Source organism: Pongo abelii, chromosome 4, assembly GCF_028885655.2.
Source record: "Pongo abelii isolate AG06213 chromosome 4, NHGRI_mPonAbe1-v2.0_pri, whole genome shotgun sequence".
Taxonomy (NCBI): Eukaryota; Metazoa; Chordata; class Mammalia; order Primates; family Hominidae; genus Pongo; species Pongo abelii.
In genome coordinates this window covers 47,004,682-47,024,674 of record NC_071989.2, presented here as the reverse complement: position 1 = coordinate 47,024,674, position 19,993 = coordinate 47,004,682, and positions in this window count along the sequence as shown.

The window sequence follows — 19,993 nt, the reverse complement described above, 5'->3', positions numbered from 1 at the left end:
TTGGAGCCCTTTGCGCCCTATGGTGGAAAAGGAAATATCTTCACATGAAAAACACACAGAAGCATTCTGAGAAACTTCTTTGTGAAGTGTGCCTTCAACTCACAGAGTTGAATCTCTCTTTTCATTGAGCAGTTTGGAAAGACTCTTTTTTGTAGAATCTGCATTTGGATATTTGGAGTACTTTGAGGAATATTGTGGAAAAGGAAATATGTTCACATAAAAACTACAGAGAAGCATTCTGAGAAACTTCTTTGTGATGTGTGCATTCATCAAACAGAGTTGAACCTTTCTTTTGATTTAGCAGTTCTGAAACACTCTTTTTGTAGAATCTGGATGTGGATATTGGGAGAACTTGGAGGCCTATTGTTGAAAAGGAAATTTCTTCACATAAAAACTACACAGAAGCATTCTTACAAATTACTTTGATTTTCGTTAATTCTTCTCACAGAGTTGAGCCTTTCTTTTGATTGAGCAGTTTGGAAACACACTTTTTGTAGAATCTGCAAGTAGATATTTGGAGCGCTTTGAGGCTTATTGTGGAAAAGGAAATATCTTCACATAAAAACTACACAGAAGCATTCTGAGAAACTCCTTTGTGATGTGTGCATTCAACTCACACAGTTGAACATTTCTTTTGACAGAGCAATTACTAAAACTATCTTTTAGTAGAATCTGCAAGTGGATATTTAGAGCCATTTGCGGCCTATGGTGGAAAAGGAAATATCTTCACATAAAAACCTCACAGAAGCACTTTGAGAAAGTTCTTTGTGATGCTTGACTTCATCTCACAGATTTGAACCTCTCTTTTGATTGAGCAGTTTGGAAACACTCTTTTAGTAGAATCTGTAAGTTGATATTTGGAGAGCTTTGAGGCCTATCGTGGAAAAGGAAATATCTTCACATAAAAACCACACAGAAACACTCTCAGAAAATTCTTTGTGATGTGTGCATTCATCTCACAGAGTTGAACTTCCTTTTGCTTAAGCAGCTTTGAAACACTCTTTTAGTAGAATCTGCAAGTGGATATTTGTTTCGCTTGGAGGCCTATTGTAGAAAAGGAAATATCTCCACATAAAAACTACTCAGAAACATTCTGACAAATTTCTTTCAGATGTGCACATTCAACCCTCAGAGTTGAACATATCTTTTGATAGAGCAGTTTTGAAACTCCCTTTTTGTATAATCTGCAAGTGGATATATGGGGCACTTTGGGGCCTATGGTGGAAAAGGAAATATATTCACGTAAACAGTACAAGGAAGCGTTCGGAGAAATTTCTTTCTAATGTGTGCATTCCTCTCACAGAATTGAATCTTTCTTTTGATTGAGTAATTTGGAAACACTCTTCCTGTGTAATCTGCAAGTGGATATTTAGAGCGCTTTGAGGCATATGGTGGAAAATGAAATATCTTCACATAAAAACTATACAGAAGATTTCCGAGAAACTTCTTTCTAATTTGTGCATTCATCTCACAGAGTTGAACCTATCTTTTGATAGAGCAGATTTGAAATTCTCTTTTTGCAGAATCTGCAGGTGGATATTTGGAGGCCTTGGCGGCCACTGGTGGAAAAGGAAATATCTTCACATAAAAACTACACAGAAGTATTCTGAGAAACTTCTTTGTGCTATGTGCATTCATCACACAGTGTTGAACGTCTCTTTGGATTGAGCAGTTTGGAAACACTCTTTTTGTAGAATCTGCAAGTGGATATTTGAAACGCTTTGTGGAATATTGTGGAAAAGGAAATATCTTCACATAAAAACTACACAGAACCATTCTGAGAAACTTCGCTGTGATGTGTGCATTCACCTCACAGAGTTGAACCTTTCATTTGATTGAGCAGTTTTGAAACACTCTTCTTACAGAATCGGCAAGTGGATATTTCTAGGGCTTTGAGGCCTATTGTGGAAAAGTAAATATCTTCATATTAAAACTAGACAGAAGCATTCTCAAAAACTTCGTTTTGAGTGCTTTCATCTCGCAGTATTGTACCTTTCTTTTTCATTGAGCAGTTTTGAAACACTGCTTTGTATAATCTCTAAGTGGGGATTTGGAGCGCTTTGAGGCCTACTTTGGAAAAGGAAATATCTTCACTTAGAAATTTCACAGAAGCATTCTGAGAAACTGCTTTGTGATGTGTGCACTCAACTCAGAGAGTTGAACCTATCTTTTGAAAGAGCAGTTTTGAAACTCTCTTTTTGCAGAGTCTGCAAGTGGACAATTGGAGTCCTTTGTGGCTGATGGTGGAAAAGGAAATATCTTCCCTTAGAAACTACACAGAAGTGTTCTGAGAAACTTCTTTGTGATGTGTGCATTCATCTCACAGAGTTGAAATTTTCTTTTGATTGAGTAGTGTTGAAACACTCTTTTTGTAGAATCTGGAAATGAATATTTGGAGCACTTTGAAGCCTATGGTGGAAAGGGAAATAGCTTCCAACAAAAACTACAGAGACACATTCTGAGTAACTTCTTTGTGATGTGTGCATTCATCTCACAGATTTGAAACTATTTTTTGATAGAGCAGTTTTGAAACTCTTTTTTTCTGGAAACTGCAGGTGGATATTTGTAGCCATTTGCAGCCTATGGTGGAAAAGAGTATATCTTCACATAAAAACAACACAGAAGCATTCTGAGAAACTTCTTTGTGATGAGTGCATTCATCTCACAGAATTGATTCTTCTTTTGATTGAGTAGTTTTAAAGCACTCTTTTTGTGGAATCTGCAAGTGAATATTTGGAGTGCTTTGAGGCCTATAGTGGAAAAGGAAATGTCCTCCCATAAAAACTACACAGAAGTATTCTGAGAAACTAATTTGTGATGTGTGCATTCATCTCACAGAGTTGAACCTTTCACTTGATTGAGCAGTTTTGCAACACATATTTTGTAGAATCTGCACTTGGATATTTGGAGCGCTTTGAGGCCTATTGTGGAATAGGAAATACCTTCACATAAGAACTACACAGAAGAATTGAGAGAAACTTCTTTGTGATGTTTGCTTTCAACTCACAGGGTTGAACCTGTTTTGATAGAGCAGTTTTGAAACTCTCTTTTTGTAGAATCTGCAAGGGGGTATTTGAAGCCCTTTGCGGCCTATGGTGGAAAATGAATTTTTTTCCAATAAAACTACACAGAAGCATTCTGAGAAACTTCTTTGTGATGTGTGCATTCATCTCACAGAGTTGAACCGTGCTTTTGATTGAGCAGTTTGGAAACACTCTTTTTGTAGGATCTGCAAGTGGATATTTCTTGCGCTTTGAGACCTATGGTGGAAAAGGAAATATCTTCACATAAAAACTATACAGAAGCACTCTCAGAAACTTCTTTGTTATGTGAACATTCATCCCACAGACATGAAACTTTCTGTTGATTGAGCAGTTTTGAAAAACTCTTTTTGTAGTTTCTGCAAGTCGATATTTGGAGAGCTTTGAGGCCTGTGTTGGAATAGGAACTATTTTCACATAAAAACTACACAGAAGCATTCTGATAAACTTTGTGATGTGTACATTCAACTCGAAGAGTTGGACCTAAGTTTTGTTAGAGCAGTTTTGAAACTTTATTTTTGTAGAATCTGCAAGTGGATATTTGAAGCCCTTTGTGGTCGATGGTGGAAAAGGATATATCTTCCCATGAAAACTACACAGAAGCATTCTGAGAAACTTCTTTGTGATGTGTGCATTCATCTCACAGAGTTGAACCTTTCATTTGATTGAGCAGTTTGGAAACATTCTTTTTGTAGTATTTACATGTGGTTGTTCGGAACACTTTGAGGCCTATGGTGGAAAAAAAAAATCTTCACATAAAAACTACACAGAAGCATTCTGAGAAACTTCTTTGTGATGTGCACATGCAACTTTCAATCTATCTTTTGATAGAGCAGATTTGAATCACTCTTTTAGTAAAATTTGCAAGTAGATATTTGGAGCCCTTTGTGGCCAAATGTGGAAAAGGCAATGTCTTTCCATAAAAACTAAACAGAAGCATTCTGAGAAACTTATTTGTGATGTGTGCATTCATCACAAAGGGTTGAAACTTTCATTTGATTGAGCACTTTTGAAACGCTCTTTTTGTAGATTCTGAAAGTGGATATTTGGAGCGCTTTTAGGCCTATTTTGGAAAATGAAATATCTTCACATGAAAACTACATGGAAGAATTTTCAGAAACTTCTTTGTGATGTGTGCATTCAACTCACAGAGTTGAACCTATCTTTTCATAGAGCAGTTTTGAAATTCTCTTTTTGCAGAATCTGCAAGTGGATATTAGGAGCCCTTTGTGGCCTCTGGTTTAAAAGGAAATATCTTCACATAAAAACTACAAAGTAGCATTCTGAGAAACTTCTTTGTGAAGTGTGCATTCAACTCACAGTGTTGAACCTATCTTTTGATAGAGGAGTTTTGAAACTCTCTTTTTGTAGAATCTGCAATTGGATATTAGGAGCCCTTTGCCATCTATAGTGTAAAAGAAAATACCGTCACGTAAAAACTACACAGAATCAGTCTGAGAAACTTCTTTGTGATGTGTGCATTCACGTCACAGTGTTGAACATTTCTTTTGATTGAGCAGTTTGGAAACAGTCTTTTTGTAGAATTTCCAAGGGGATATTTGAAGCACTTTGAGGCCAGTGGTGGAGATGGAAATATCTTCACTAAAATACTACACAGAATAATTCTGAGAAACGCCTTTTTATGTGTACATTCAACTCACAGAGTTGAACCTGTCTTTTGATAGAGCAGTTTTGAAACTCACTTTTTGTAGAGTCTGCAAGTGGGTATTTGGGGCCCTTCTTCACCAACGGTGGAAAAGGAAATATCTTCACATAAAAACTACACGGAAGCAATCTGAGAAACATAGTGATGTGCGCATTCATCTCACAGAGTTGAAACTTTCATTTGATTGAGCGCTTTTGAAGCAGTCTTTTTGTAGCTTCTGCATGAGGACATTTGGAGAGCTTTGAGGCCTACTGTGGAAAAGTAAATATCGTCACATAAAACTACACAGAAGCATTCTCAGAAACTTCTTTGTGTTGCGTACATTCATCTCACAGAGTTGAAATTTTCTTTTGATTGAGCAATTTAGAAACCCTCTTTTTGTAGAATCTGCAAAGGGGATATTTGGAGCCCTTTGAGGGCTAATGTGGAAAAGGAAATATCTTCACATAAAAACTACACAGAAGCATTCTGAGAAACTTCGTTGTGATGTGTGCATTCATCTCACAGAGTACAACCTTTCTTTTGATTGAGCAGTTTTGAAACACTCTTTTTGCAGAATATGCAAGTGGATATAGGCAACGCTTTGATGCCTACGGTGGAAAAGGAAGTATCTTCACATGAAAACTACACAGAAGCATTCTGAGAAATATATTTGTGATGTGTGCATTCTACTCACAGAGTTGAACCTATGTTTTCAGAGAGCAGTTTTGAAGCTCTGTTTTTGTAGAATCTGCAAGAGGATATTTTGAGCACTTTGCAGACTATGGTGGAAAAGGAAGTATCTTCCAATAAAAACTACACAGAAGAGTTCTAAAAAACAACTTTGTGATTATGCATTCATCTCACAGAATTGAACCCTTCTTTTTACTGACAGCTTGGAAACTCTCCTTTTATAGAATCCGCAAGTGGATATTTGGAGCCCTTTGAGGCCTATTGTGGAAAAGGAAATATCTTCCAATAAAAACTACAATGAAGCATTCTGAGAAACTTCTTTGTGATGCATGCATTCATCTCACAAAGTTGAAATTTTCTTTTTATAGAGCAGTTTTGAAACTCTCTTTTTGTAGAATTTGCATGTGGATATTTGGAGCCTTTTGCGGCCTATGGTGGATAAGAAAATATCTTCACATAAAAAATACACGGAAGCATTCTGAGAAACTTCTTTGTGATTTGTGCATTCGTATCACAGGGTTGAACCTCTCTTTTGGTTGAGCAGTTTTGAAACACTCTTTTTATAGAATCTGCAAGTGGATATTTAAAGTGCTTTGAGTCCTATTGTGGAAAAGTAAATATCTTCACGTAAAAACTCTACAGAAGAATTCTGAGAAACTTCTTTGTGCTGTGTGTATTCATCTCACAGAGTTGAAACTATCTTTTGATTGAGAAGTTATGAAACTCTCTCTTTGTAGAATCTTTAAGCGCATTTTTGGAGTGTTTTAGCCCTATTGTGGAAAAGGAAATGTCTTCAGATAAAAACTACCCAGAAGCATTCTGAGAAACTTTTTAGTGATGTGTGCATTCAACTCACAGGGTTGAATATTTCTTTTGATAGAGCAGTTTTGAAACTCTCTTTTTGAAGAATCTGCAAATGTATATTTGGAGCCCTTTGCAGCCTATGGTGGAAAGGTAAATATCTTCACATAAAAACTACAGAGAAGCATTCTGAGAAACATCTTTGTTATGTGAGCATTCATATCTCAGATTTGAACGTTTCTTTTGATTGAGCCATTGTGAAACACTCCTTATGGAATCTGCAAGTGGATATTTGCAAAGCTTTGAGGTCTGTTGTGAAAAAGAAAATATCTACACATAACAACTACACAGAAGCATTCTGAGAAACTTCTTTGTGATGTGCGCTTTCATCTCAAGGACATGAACCTTTCTTTTGTTTGAGCAGTTTTGAAACACTCTTTTTGTAGAATCTGCAAGTGAATATTTGGAGTGCCTTTAGGCCTGTTGTGGGAAAGGAAATATCTTTTCATAAAAACTACACAGAAGCATTCTGAGAAGCTTCTTTATTGTGTGCATTCATCTCACAGAGTTGAAACTTTCCTTTATTAGAACAGTTTGGGAACATTCTTTTTGTAGAATCTGCAAGTGCATATTTGGAGCGGTTTGAAGCCTATGTTGGAAAAGGAAATATCTTCCTATAAAAAAGAGACAGAGGCATTCTGAGAAAGTTCTTTGTGATGTGTGCATCAAACTCACTCAGTTGAACCTATCTTTTGATTGAGCAGTTTTGAAACCCTCTTTTTGTGGAATCGGCAAGTGGATATTTGGAGAGTTTTGAGGCCTACAGTGGAAAAGAAAATATCTTCACATAAAAACTAGACAGAAGATTTCTCAGAAACTTCTTTGTGATGTCTGCATTCAACTCACAGAGTTGAACCTTCCTTTTCATAGAGCAGTTTTGAAACACTCTTTTTGTAGAATCTGCAAGTGGAGATTTGGAGCGCTTTGAGGCCTCCGGTGGAAAAGGAAATAACTTCATATTAAAACTAGAAAGAAGCATTCTCAGAAACTTCTTTGTGATGTGCGCATTCAACTCGCAGTGTTGAACCTTTCTTTTTATTCAGCAGTTTGGAAACACTCTTTCTGTAGAATCTGCAAGTGGATATTTGGAAAGCTTTGTGGCCTGTGCTGGAAAGGGAAATATCTTCACATGAAAACTACACAGAAACAATCTGAGAAACTACTTTGTGTTGTGGGCATTCAACTAACAGAGTTGAACCAATCTTTTGAATGAGCAGGTTTGAATCTCTCTTTTTGTAGAATCTGCAAATGAGTCTTAGGAGCCCTTTGTGGCCTATTTTGGAAAAGGTAATATCTTCATATAAAAACTACACAGAAGCATTCTGAGAAACTTCTGTGTGATGTGTGCATTCATCTCAGAGATTTGAACCTTACTTTTGATGGAGCAGTTTTGAAACACTCATTTTTTAGAATCTTCAAATGGATGATTTGTGCCCTTTGCAGCCTATGGTGGAAAAGGAAGTGTCTTCACATAAAAACTAAACAGAAGCATTCTGAGAAACTTCTTTTTGATGTGTGCATTCATCTCACAGAATTAAAACTTTCTTTTAATATAGCAGTTTATAAACACTTTTTTTCTAGAATCTGCAAGTGGATATTTGGAGAGCTTTGAGGCCTATTGTGGAAAAAGAACTATCTTCATATAAAAAATATACAGAAGCATTCTCGCAAACTTCTTTGTGATGTGTGCATTCATCTCACCATTGAACCTTTCTTTTGATTGAGCATTTTGGAAACGCCATTTTTGTAGAATCCGTCAATGGATATTTTGAGAGCTTTGATGCCTATTTTGGAAAAGCAAATATCTTCATATACAAACTACACAGAGGCATTCTGAGAAACTTCTTTGTGATGTGTGCTTTCATCTCACAGAGTTGAACCTTTCTCTTGATTGAGCAGTTCGGAAACACTTTTTTGTAGAATCTGCAATTGGATATTTGGAGTGCTTTGAGGCCTATGGTGGAAAAGGAAAAATCTTCACATAAAAACTACACAGAAGCATTCTGAGAAACTTCTTAATGATGTGTGCACTCATTTCACAGAGTTGAACCTATCTTTTCATTGAGAAGTTTTGAAACACTCTTTTTATAGAATCTGCAATTGCATATTTGGAGCGCTTTGAGGACAAAGGTGGAAAAGGAAATATCATCACATAAAGACTACAAAAAAGTATACTGATAAATTTCTTGTGATGTGTGCATTCATCACACAGAGTTGAAACTTTCTTTTGATTGAGCAGTTTTGCAACACTCTTTTTTTCCAGAATCTGTAAGTGGATATTTGGAGGGCTTTGATGTCTTTTGTGGATAAGGAGATATCTTTACGTAAAAATTACACAGATGCATTCTGAGAAACTTCTTTTCGATGTCTGCATTCATCTCATATAGTTGAAATTTTCTTTTGATTTAGCAGTTTTGATACACTCTTTTTGTAGAGTCTGCAAGTGGATATTTGGATTGTTGCGAGGCCTATTGTGGAAAAGGAAATATCTTCACATAAAAACTACACAGAAGCATTCTGAGGAACTGCTTTGTGATGTATGCATTCAACCCACAGAGTTGAACCTATCTTTTGATGGAGCAATTTTGAAACTCTCTTTTTGTAGAATCTACAATTGGATATTTCTTCTCTTTGCGGCCTATGGTAGAAAAGAAAATGTCTTCATATAAAAACTATACAGAAGCATAATGAAAAAATTCTTTGTGATGTGTGCATTCAACTCACAGAGCTGAAAGTATGTTTTTATTGGGCAGTTTTTAAACTCTCTTTTTGTAGAATCTGCAAGTGTATATTTGGAGCCCTTTGCAGCCTCTGGTGGAAAAGGAAATATCTTCACTTGAAAACTAGACAGAAGCCTTCTCAGAAACTTCTTTGTGATGTGTGCATTCAACTCACAGAGTTGAAACTTTTTTTTATTTGAGCAGTCTTTAAACTCTCTTTTTGTAGAATCCACACGTGAATATGTTGAGCACTTTGAGGACTATTGTGGAAAAGAAAATACATTCACATTAAAACTAGACAGAAGCATTCTGAGAAACTTTTTGTGATGTGTGCATTCATCTCACAAAGTTGAACCTTTCTTTTGATTGAGCAGTTTGGAAACACTCTTTTTGGAAAATCTGCAAGTGGGTATTCGGAGCGCTTTCTCTCCTATTGTGGAAAAGGAAATATCTTCATATAGAAACTACCCAGAAGCATTCTCAGAAACTTGCTTGTGATGTGTGCATTCTTGTCATATAGTTGAATTTTTTTTTGATTGAGCAGTTTGGAAACACTCTTTTTGTGGAACATGCAAGTGGATATTTGGAATGTTTTTAGGCCTATGGTGGAAAAGGAAACACCTTTACATGAAAACTAGACAGAAGCATTCTGAGAAACATCTTTGTGATGTGTGCATTCATCTCAAAGAGTTGAACATTTCTTTTGATTGAGCAGTTTGGAAACACTCTTTATATAGAATCTGCAAGTGGATATTAGGAGCGCTTTGAGGCGTATGTTGGAAAAGGAAATATCTTCACATAAAAAGTAGACAGAAGCCTTTTGAGAAACTTCTTTGTGATGTGTTCATTCAACTCACAGATTTGAACGTTTCTTTTCATTGAGCAGTTTGGAAACACTCTTTTTGCAGTATCTGTAAATAGATATTTGGATCGCTTTGAGGCCTAGAGCTGAAAAGGAAATATCTTCACATAAAAACTAGACAGAAGCATTCTGAGAAACTTCATTGTGATGTTTGCATGCGTCTCACAGAGTTGAAACTTTCTTTTGATTAAGCAGTTTGGAAACACGCTTTTTGGAAAATCTGCAAGCAGGTATTTGGAGTGCTTTCTGTCCTATTGTGGAAAAGGAAATATCTTCATATAGAAACTACCCAGAAGCATTCTCAGAAACTTGCTTGTGATGTGTGCATTCTTCTCATATAGTTGAACTTTTTTTTATTGAGCAGTTTGGAAACACTCTTTTTGTAGAACACGCAAGTGGACAACTGGAGCATTTTTAGGTCTATGGTGGAAAAGGAAACACCTTTACATGAAAACTAGACAGAAGCATTCTGAGAAACATCTTTGTGATGTGTGCATTCATCTCACAGAGTTGAACATTTCTTGTGATTGAGCAGTTTGGAAACACTCTTTATATAGAATCTGCAAGTGGATATTAGGAGGGCTTTGAGGCCTATGTTAGAAAAGGAAATATCTTCACATAAAAACTAGAGAGAAGCCTTTTCAGAAACTTCTTTCTGATGTGCTCATTCAACTCACAGATGTGAACGTTTCTTTTCATTGGGCAGTTTGGAAACACTCTTTTTGTAGTATCTGCAAATAGATATTTGGATCGCTTCGAGGCCTAGAGCTGAAAAGGAAATATCTTCACATAAAAACTAGACAGAAGTATTCTGAGAAACTTCATTGTGATGTGTGCATGCGTCTCACAGAGTTGAAACTTTCTTTTGATTGAGCAGTTTTGAAACACTCTTTTTGTAGAACCTGCAAGTGGATATTTGGAGCGCTTTTAGGCCTGTGGTGAAAAGGGATATATCTTCACATAAAAAGTAGACAGAAGCATTCTCAGAAACATCTTTGTGATATGTGCATGCAACTCACAGATTTCAGAAGTTCTTTTGATTGAGCAGTTTGGAAACACTCTTTCTGTAGTATGTACAAATTGATATTTAGAGCGCTTTGAGGCCTATAGCTGTAAAGGAAATGTCTTCACATAAAAACTATACAGAAGCATTCTGAGAAACTTCATTGCAATGTGTACATTCATCTCACAGTGTTCAACCATTCTTTTGATTGAGCAGTTTTGAAACACTCTTTTTGTGGAATCTGCAAGTGGATATTTGGAGTGCTTTGAGGTCTATGGCAGAAAAGGAAATATCGTCACATAAAAACTAGACAGAAGCATTCTCAGAAACTTCTTTTTGATGTGTGCATTCAACTTACAGAGTTGAATATTTCTTTTGATTGAGCAGTTTTGGAACCCTCTTTTTGCAGTATCTGCAAATGGATATTTGGAGCCCTTTGAGGCCTATATCTCAGAAGGAAATATCTTCACATAAAACATAGACAGAAGTATTCTGTGAAATCTTTTTGTGATGTCTGCATTCATCTCATAGGTTTGAAATTTTCTTTTGATTGAGCAGTTTTTAAACACTCTTTTTGTAGAATCTGCACGTGGATATTTGGAGCACTTTGAGACCTATGGTGACAAGGGAAATAGCTTCACATAAAAACTAGACGGAAATATTCCCAGAAACTTCTTTGTGATGTATGCATTCATCCCACAGAGTTGAATCTTTCTTTTGATTTAGCAGTTTTGATACTATTTTTGTAGAATCTGCAAGTGAATATTTGGAATGCTTTGAGGATTATGGGGGAAAAACAACTTCACATAAAAACTAGAAAGAATCATTCTCAGAAACTTCTAAGTGATGTGTGCAATCAGCTCACAGAATTGAACCTTTCTTTTGTTTGAGCAGTTTGGAAACAGTCTTTCTGTAGTTTCTTCAAATGGATATTTGGAGCACTGTGAGGCTGATAGCTGAAAAGGAAATATCTTCACATAAAAACTACACAGAAGCATTCTGAGAAATTTCATTGTGATGTGTGCCTTCATCTCATAGAGTTCGACGTTTCTTTGGATTTAGCAGTTTTGAAACACTCTTTCTGGAATCTGCAAGTGGATATTTGGAGTGCTTTGTGGCTTATGGCGGAAAAAGAAATATCTTCACATAAAAACCAGACATTCTAAGAAACCTCTTTTTGATGTGTGCATTCAACTCACAGAGCTGAACCTTATTTTCTTTGAGCAATTTGGAAACCATCTTTTTGAAGTATCTGCAAATGGATATTTGGAGCGCTTTGAGGCCTATAGTTGAAAAAGAAATATCTTCAGATAAAAACTAGATAGAAGAATTCTGAAAACTACTTTGTGATGTGTGCGTTCATCTCAGAGACTTTAACATTTCTTTTGATTGAGCAGTTTTGAAACACTCTTTTAGTAGAATCGGCCAGCGGATATTTGGAGCGCCTTGATTCCTATGGTGGAAAAGTATATATATTCACATAAAAAGTAGACAGAAGCATTCTCAGAGACTTCTTTGTGATGTGTGCATTCAACTCATAGAGGCGAACTTTTCTTTTGATTGAGCAGTTTGGAAAACCCCTTTCTGAAGTATCTGTAAATGGATAATGGCAGCACTTTGAGGCTTATACCTGAAAAGGAAATATCTTCACATAAAAACTAGACAGAAGCATTCTGAGAAACTTCCTTTTAATGTGTGCATTCATCTCACACAGTTGAACCTTTGTTTTGCTTGAGCAGTTTTTAAATATTCTTTTTGTAGTATCCACAAGTGGATATTTGGAGCGTTTTGAGGTCTATGGTGGAAAAAGGAATATCTTCCCATAAAAAGTAGACAGAAGCATTCTCAGAAACTTCTTTGTGATGTGTGCATTGAACTCACAGAGTTGAATATTTGTTTTGATTGAGCAGTTTTGGAACCCTCTTTTTGCAGTATCTGCAAATGGATATTTGGAGCGCTTTGAGGCCTATAGCTCAGAAGGAAATATCTTCACATAAAAAACAGACAGAAGCATTCTGTGAAATCTTTTTGTGATGTCTGCATTCATCTCACAGGTTTGAAATTTTCTGTTGATTGAGCAGTTTTGAAACACTCTTTCTGTAGAATCTGCAAGTGGATATATGCAGTGCTTTGAGACCTAAGGTGAAAAGGGAAATAACTTCACATAGAAACTAGACGGAAGTATTCTCAGAAACTTCTTTGTGATGTGTGCATTCATCCCACAGAGTTGAATCTTTCTTTTGATTTAGCAGTTTTGATACTTTTTTTTTTTTTTTTTTTTTGTAGAATCTGCAAGTGGATATTTGGAACGCTTTGAGGATTATGGGGGTAAAAGAAATAACTTCACATAAAAACTAGAAAGAATCATTCTCAGAAACTTCTAAGTGATGTATGCAATCAACTCACAGAATTGAACCTTTCTTTTGTTTGAGCAGTTTGGAAACAGTCTTTCTGTAGTTTCTTCAAATGGATATTTGGAGCACTTTGAGGCCTATAGCTGAAAAGGAAATATCTTCACATAAAAACTACACAGAAACATTCTGAGAAATTTCATTGTGATGTGTGCCTTCACCTCCCAGAGTTGAACGTTTCTTTGGATTTAGCAGTTTTGAAACACTCTTTTTTTAGAATCTTCAAGTGATATTTGGAGCGCTTTGAGGCCTATGGTGGAAAAGGAAATATCTTCATATAAATACTAGACAGAAGCATTCTCAGAAACTTCTTTTTGATGTGTGAGCATTCAACTCACAGTGTTGAACCTTTCTTTTGATGGATCAATTTGGAAACACTCTTTTTTGTAGTATCTGCAAATGGATATTTGAAGTGATTTGAGGCCTATAGCTGAAAAGGAAATATCTTCACATAAAAATTAGACAGAAGAATTCCGAGAAACATTTTTTGATGTGTGCATTCATCTCACAGACTTGAAACTTCCTTTTGATTGACAGTTTTGAAACAGTTTTTGTAGAATCTGCAAGCGGATATTTGTAGTGCTTTGAGGCCCATGGTGGAAAGGGAAATATTTTCACATAAAAACTAGACAGAAGCATTCTCATAAACTTCTTTGTGATGTGGGCATGCAACTCACAGAGTTGAACCTTTCTCTTGATTGAGCCATTTTGAAACATTATTTTAGTGGAACCTGCAACTGGACATTTGGAGCGCTTTGAGGCCTATGGTGGAAAAGGTAATATCTTCCCATAAAAACTAGACGGAAGCATTCTCACAAACATCTGTGTGATGTATGCCTTCAACTCACCGAATTGAAACTTTCTGTTATTTGAGAAGACAGAAACACTCTTTCTGTTGTATCTTCAAAAGGATATTTGGAGAGCTTGGAAGGATATAGCTGAAAAGGAAATATCTTCACATAAAATCTAGACAGAATAAACAAACTTACTTGTGATGTGTGCATTCATCTCACAGAGTTGAACCTTTCTTTTGATTGAGCCGTTTTGACATACTCTTTTTGTGGAATCTGCAACTCGACATTTGGAGCGCTTTGAGGCCTATGGTGGAAAATGAAATATCTTCACATAAAAACTAGACAGAAGCATTCTCAGAAACTTCTGTATGATGTGTACCTTCCACTCACAGAATTGAACCTTTCTGTTGTTTGAGCAGATGGAAACAGTCTTTCTGTTGTATCTTCAAAAGAATATTTGGAGCGCTTTGAAGCCTATAGCTGAAGGGGAAATAGCTTCACATAAAATATAGACAGAAGAATTCTGATAAACGTCTTTGTGATGTGTGCATTCATCTCACAGAGCTGAACTTTCTTTTGATTGAGCAGTTTTGAAACACCATTTTTGTAGAATTGGCCAGTGGGTATTTGGAGTGCCTTGATTCCTATAGTGGAAAAGTACTTATCTTCACATAAAAAGTAGACAGAAGCATTCTCAGAAACTTCCTTGTGATGTGTGCATTCAACTCATAGAGTCGAACTTCTCTTTTGATTGAGCAGTTTGGAAAAACTCTTTCTGAAGTATCTGCAAATTCATATTGGCAGCGCTTTGAGGCTTATACCTGAAAAGGAAATACCTTCACATAAAAACTAGACAGATGCATTCTGAGAAACTTCTTTTTTATGTGTGCATTCATCTCACACAGTTGAAACATTCTTTTGATTGAGCAGTTTTGAAATGCTCTTTTTGTAGTATCTGTAAGTAGATATTTGTTGTGCTTTGAGGCATATGGTGGAAAAAGGAATATCTTCACATAAAAAATAGATGGAAGCATTCTCAGAAACTTCTTTGTGATGTGTGCATTCAACTCACAGAGTTGAATATTTCTTTTGTTTGTGCAGTTTGGAAACAATCTTTCTGTAGTTTCTTCAATAGGATATTTGGAGCGCTTTGAAGCAGATCATGGAAAAGGAAATACCTTAATATGAAAGTTAGACAGAAGCATTCTCAGAAACTCCTTTGTGATGTGTGCATTCACCCCACAGAGTTGAAACCTTCTTTTGATTGAGAAGTTTCGAAAACCTGTTTTTGTAGTATCTGCAAATGGATATTTGAAGCGCTTTGATGACTATAGCTGAAAAGGAAATATGTTCACATAAAAACTAGATAGAAGCATTCTGAGAAACTACTTCATGATGTCTGCATTCGTCTCACAGAGTTGAACCTTTCTTTTCATTGAGCAGTTTTGAAACATTCTTTTTGTAGCATCTGCAAGTGGATATTTGGAGAGTTTTGATGCCTATTGTGGAAAAAGAAATATCATCAATTAATAACTAGACAGAATTATTCTCAGAAACTTCTTAGTGATGTGTGCATTCAACTCACAGAGTTGAACCTTTATTTGATTGAGCTGCTTGGAAACACACTTTTTATAGTATCTGCAAATGGATATTTACAGTGCTTTGAGGCTTATAGCTGAAGGGAAATATCTTCACATAAAAACTAGACCAAAGAATTCTGAGAAACTTCATTGTGATGTGGGCATTTATCTCATAGAGTTGAACCTTTCTTTTGATTTAGCAGTTTTGAAACACTCTTTTTGTGGAATCTGCAACTGGACATTTGGAGATCTTTCAGGCCAATGGTGGAAAAGGAAATATCTTCTCATAAACACTAGAAAAAAGCATTACCAGAAACTTCTTTGTGATGTGTGCCTTCAACTGACAGAATTGAATCTTTCTGTTGTTTGAGCAGTTTGGAAACACTCTTTTTGTAGTATCTGCAAAAGGATATTTGGAACGCTTTGAGGCCTACAGCTGAAAAGGAAATATCTTCACATAAAAAGCAGCACACCAGCATGGTACATGTATACATATGTAACTTATCTGCACATTGCACACATGTACCATAGAGCCTAAAGCATAATAATAATAATAATGATAATAATAATAATAATAATAATAATAATAATAAAAAGGAAAAAAGAAAAAAATTTTTAAAAAAATTAAAAAAAAAATTAGACGAAGAACTCTGAGAAACTGCTTTGTGGTGTGGGCATTCATCTCACATAGTTGCACCTTTCTTTTGATTGAGCAGTTTTGAAACAATCTTTTTGTAGAATCTGCAAGTGGACATTTGGAGTGCTTTGAGGTTTATGGTGTAAAAGAAAATATCTTCACATATAAACTAGACAGCAGCATTCTCAAAAACTTCTTTATGATGTGCGCATTCAACTTACTGAGTTGAACCTTTCTCTTGAGGGAGCAGTTTGTAAACAATCTATTTGTAGTATCTGCAAATGAACATTTGGAGCGCTTTGAGGCCTATGGTGGAAAAGGAAATATCTTCACATAAAAACAAGACAGAAGCATACTGAGAAGCTTCTTTGTGATATGTGCATTCATCTCACATAGTTGAACCATTCTTCTGATTGATCACATTTGAAACACCCTTTTTGTAGAATCTGCAAGTGGATATTTGGAGCGCTTTGAGACCTATGGTGGAAAAGGGTATATCTTCACATAAAAACTAGACAGAAGCATTCTCAGAGACTTCTTTGTGATGTGTGCATTCAACTCATAGAGTTCAAACTTTCTTTTCATTGAGCAGTTTGGAAATATTCTTTTTGTAGTATCTACAAATGGATATTTGGAGCGCTTTGAGGCCTATAGTTGAAAAGGAAATATCTTCACATAAAAACCAAACAGAAGAATTCTGAGAAACTTCTTTATGATGTGTACATTCATCTCACAGAGCTGAACCTTTCTTTTGATTGAGCAGTTTTGAAACACTCTTTCTGTAGTATCTGCAAATGGATATTTGGAGCGCTTTGACGCCTTTGGTGGAAAAGGAAATATCTTTACATAAAAACTGGACAGAAGCATTCTCAGAAACTTCTTTGTGAAGTGTGCATTCATCTCACAGAGTTGAACTTTTCTTTTGACTGAGCAGTTTTGAAACACAATTTTTGTAGAATCTGGAAGTTTATGTTTGGAGCAGTTTGAGGCCTATTGGGAAAAGGAACTCTCTGCACATGAAAACTAGACAGAAGCATTCTCAGATACTTCTATGTGATGTGTACATTCAATTCACAGACTGGAATATTTCTTGTGTTGGAGTAGTTTGGAAACACTCATTCTGAAGTATCTGCAAATGCATATTTGGGGTGCTATGACACCTATAGCTGAAAAGAAAATACCTTCACATGAAATCTAGACAGAAGATTTCTGAGAAACTTCTCTGTGATGTGTGCATTCATCTCACAGAGTTGAATATTTATTTTGATTGAGGAGTTCTGAAACACTCTTTTTGTAGTATCTGCAAGTGGATATTTGGAACCGATTGAGGTCTATGGTGGAATAGGAAACATCTTCACAGAAAAACTAGACAAAACCATTCTCAGAAACTTATTTGTGATGTGTACATTCAATTCAGAGAGTTGAACCTTTCTTTTTATTGAGAAGTTTGGAAAAATTCTTTTTGTAGTATTTGCAAATTGATATTTAAAGCATATTGAAGCCTATAGCTGAAAAGGAAATATCTTCACATAAAAACTAGACAGAATCATTGTCAGAAATGTGTTTGTGATGTGTGCATTCAACTCACAGAGTTGACTGTTTCTTTTGATTGAGCAGTTTGGAAACAGTCTTTTTTTGGTATCTGCAAATGGATATTTGGAGTGCTTTGAGGTCTGCAGTTGAGAAGACAATATCCTCATATAAAAACTAGACAGAAGAATTCTGAGAAACTTCTGTAGGATGGGTGCATTCATCTCACAGAGCTAAACTTTTCTTTTCATTGAGCAGTTTTGAAACACTCTTTTTGTAGAATATGCAAGTGGATATTTGGAGCGCTATGAGGCCTATGGTAGAAAAGGGATAATTTCACATAAAAGCGAGACAGAAGCATTCTCAGAAACTTCTTTGTGATGTGTGCATTCATCTTTCAGTTTTAAACCTTTCTTTAGATTGAGCAGTTTTGAAACACTATTTTTGTACTATCTGCAAGTGTATATTTGGAGCACTTTGAGGCCTATGGTGGAAAAGGAAATATCTTCACATAAAAACTGGACTGAAGGATTCTCAGAAAATTCTTTGTGATGTGTCCATTCAACTCACTGAGTTGAACGTTTCTTCTGATTGAGTAGTTTAGAAACACTCTTTTTTTAGTATCTGCAAATTGATATTTGGAGCGCTTTAGGACGTTTAGCTGAAAAGGAAATATCTTCACTTTAAAGCTAGACAGAAGCATTCTGAGAAATTTCTTTGTGATGTGCGCATTCGTCTCACAGAGTTGAACCTTTATTTTGATTGGACAGTTTTGAAACAGTCTTTTTGTAGAATTTGCAAGTGGATATTTGGAGCAGTTGGTGTCCTATGGTGGAAAAGGATGTATCTTCACATAAAAAATGGACAGAAGCACTTTCAGAAACTGCTTTGTGATGTGTGCATTCAACTCACAGAGTTCAACCTTTCTTTTGATAGACCAGTTTGGAAACACTCTTTCTGTAGTATCTGCAAATGGATTTTGGGAGCACTTTGAGGCTTATAGCTGAAAAGGAAATATCTTCACATAAAAACTAGATAGAAGCATTCTGAGAAATTTTTTTGTGCTGTGTGCATTCTACTCACAGAGTTGAAACTTTCTTTTGATTGAGCAGTTTGGAAACACTGTTTTTCTAGTATCTGCAAATGGATATTGGGAGCGCTTTGAGGCCTATAGTTGAAAAGGAAATATCTTCAGATAAAAATTAGACAGAAGAATTTTGAGACACTTCTTTATGATGTGTCCATTACTCTCACTGAGTATAACCTTTCTTTTGTTTGAGCAGTTCTGAAACACCCTTTCCGTAGTATCTGCAAATGTATATTTGGAGCGCTTTGAGGCCTATGGTGGAAAAGGAAATATCTTCACATAAAAACTAGACAGACGCATTCTCAGAAACTTCTTTGTGATGTATGCATTCATCTCACGGAGTTGAAACTTTCTTTTCAATGAGCATTTTTGAAACACTCTTCTTGTAGATTCTGCAAGTGGATAATTGGAGCAGTTTGAGGCCTATGGTGGAAAAGGAAATATCTTCATATAAAAACTAGACAGACGCATTCTCAGAAAGCATTTTGTGATGTGTGCATTCAACTAACAGAATTGAAACTTTGTTTTGATTGACCAGTTTGGAAACATTCTTTTTGTAGTATCTGCAAATGGATATTTGGAGTGCTTTGAGGACTATAGCTGAAAGGTAAATATCTTCACATAAAAACTAGACAGAAGAATTCTCAGAAACTTCTTTGTGATGTGTGCCTTCATCTCACAGATGTGAACCTTTTTTTTTATTGAGCAGTTTTGAAACACTCTTTTTGTACAATCTGCAAGTAAACATTTGGTGCGCTTTGAGGCCTATGGTGGAAAAGGATATATCTTCATATCAAAACTAGACAGAAGGAATCTCAGAAACTTCTTTGTGATGTGTGAATTCACCTTACAGAGTTGAACTTTTCTTTTGATTGAGCAGCTTGGAAACACTCTTTTTGTAGTATCTACAAATGAATATTTGTAACACTTCGAGGCCTACAACTGAAAAGGAAATATCTGCACATAAAAACTAGACAGAAGTATTCTGAGAAACTTCTTTTTGATGTGTGCATTCGTCTCCCAGAGTCGAACCTTTCTTTTGAGTGAGTAGTTTTGAAACATTCTTTTTGTAGAATCTGCAAGTGGATTTTTGGTGTGCTTTGAGGCCTATGGTGGAAAAGTAAATATG